The sequence below is a fragment of the Zerene cesonia genome, chromosome 27 (genome assembly GCF_012273895.1).
Source record: "Zerene cesonia ecotype Mississippi chromosome 27, Zerene_cesonia_1.1, whole genome shotgun sequence".
Classification (NCBI taxonomy): domain Eukaryota; kingdom Metazoa; phylum Arthropoda; class Insecta; order Lepidoptera; family Pieridae; genus Zerene; species Zerene cesonia.
Window position 1 is genome coordinate 6,779,511 of NC_052128.1, and position 2,149 is coordinate 6,781,659.

Consider the following 2,149-nt stretch of genomic DNA (forward strand, 5'->3'; position numbering starts at 1 on the left):
TACCGTTTTAGGGTTGATTTGGTTGTAGGGCAGCAAGGAGAGCGATCGCGAACTCCTCTCGTAGCTGCAATACTGTTTACTCCACGTTGTACCGAAAGCCTCTGAAACGAGAATTTGAAAAAAAAATCATTAGAAAGCGTTCAAACCAAAAATGTGTTTCACTACCCTCGAATTTGAAGATAAATGTTCTACAAAATAAATTTTTAATAGAACGAACTGCAAAAATTTATTACCTCTGTGGTAATATTTACGTGAATATATACCCTAGGAAACAGAAGATATGACTAGAAGCACTCACTCTTCTCCATGAGGAACAGGTAGCCGGCGCGCGAGGCGCCGCCGCCGCACTCCTCGCTCGCCTCCTCCTTGTGCTGCGAGGGGACACATTCGATCTTTATTATTTGCATATATATTATTTGCATTGCAAATCTACCGACTACTTATATTTTCTATGTCTGCACTAATTGTATAGATATTTGTTTATTTATATCATACTTCTACATCATATACAAAACAGACAAGTACAGAATTTAATAATTGTAGATTCTAAAAAATATATTCCTGATTAGAAAATCTTTAAACTTTCGAGTTACAGTATTTAAAGCTGACTTACCTATGTCTTCAATGTATTGTGGAATAAATGATTCAGTAAGAATGTCAATTTGAGACAAATGTTTTTCTTAAAAACGCTGGCGAATTAAAAACTTCACTCCCAACAATTAAAACTTACCACTTGCCGCATCTCCATCATTTTCTTCATGAGCGATTCAGTCTGTTTGCTTGTTTCTTCGAAATTACTGCGCGTCTGTGAACCAAGTTGTAAGGTTACAGCCGCAGCACACAAGCGCAAACCACACACACTCACACACGTTTGCAATGTCAACACAAACTACATTTTTTTTTTATTATTTGCCTAATCATTTGTAATTGAACTGTTTAAAAACAAAAACACTTCGGGATTTTTTAACAAGTGGTGCTTTTGATTAATCTTTGAAGATGATTAATCTTTAAAAATCTTAATTTATTGGTTATGGTATCTTAAGGTATATGGTTAAAACTTTTAAAAATACTGTTAAACAGACTATCAGATGACATCTATTGAATACTGTTTACAATATATTATGAACCAGCTAGCTACCAGCTAGTTATATAAATTATCATAGTACAATCTGTCATTCCCTACTTTCTTTGGGGTACAATTTCACTTCGGGGCACAATCAAAATATTTTCTTAGCGGAAGTATAAAAGGAATTTTATAAATTGCAAATTTCAGTCCAATAGGTGCAGTAGTTTGTGCTGTGCGTGGATAGATCAGTCTCCAAGTCATCTTGCGATTTATATATTAAGACTAACATGCGGACTCATCATCGATTCTGACGTCACGCACACACACACATACACTCAAATAAAATCGTAACTCTTGCACACATTCACAGCATGCCTCAAAAAAACAGCAACGCTCAACTAAATCGCGAACAGGGTGTTTAGCATAAAACTAACACGGTTATTGTTGCCACAGCAGAAAAAAAAACACTGTTAGAATCAATATTAGTGTACACAATATCTTATGGTGGACCTGCGGTCGCTGGGGCTCCTGTCTCACTGCACAACCTGCAGTCAAATTGTCACTTTTACTATGTTGCTTCGACTTTTTTACCATGTCCGGGTACACACCGGGTATATATTACAATAATAAAGAAATTGGACATGTGTATTGTCATCCGTTCCTAAATGAAGTTAATCTTATGATTATAAATGAAGCAAGGTGTGTAAAATTATCATGGGACGAATACAGTATACCTTGCTGGTGATAGAATTACATTTTACGATTTCAATGTAGAACCGAAACAGTGTATATAAAGGTACAGGCTTGAATTTAATTTATCCCTCCACACAACTGAGCACAGAATGAACATAAATATTGATGTGACTGACAACTAACTATTATTATGTAAATTCGTTCGGATGTCAATACTCATGTTCGCCTCAATGCATTCTTTAAATGGGGGATTCGTGTATATTTCTGTATTCCTATTGTACTTTAACATTATTGTATCTGCGGCGCCTTTCAATAAAAAGTTGCGATATAGAGATCCTTATAATGCACCAGAATAAGGAACTTGCGGTGTGTGTGTGTGTGTGTGTGTGT

The 2,149-nt window shown here is 35.8% G+C and overlaps 1 long non-coding RNA gene across 1 annotated transcript; it reads right to left on the minus strand.

The window, feature by feature from the left end:
- Positions 1-2: 2 nt before the first annotated feature.
- Positions 3-924, minus strand: LOC119837443. Its single transcript, XR_005288146.1, has 3 exons — positions 731-924; positions 299-371; positions 3-101 (listed from the first exon to the last, which is right to left on the minus strand). It is a non-coding gene; the product is annotated as an uncharacterized LOC119837443 (long non-coding RNA).
- Between the last annotated feature and the right edge of the window lie 1,225 nt (positions 925-2,149).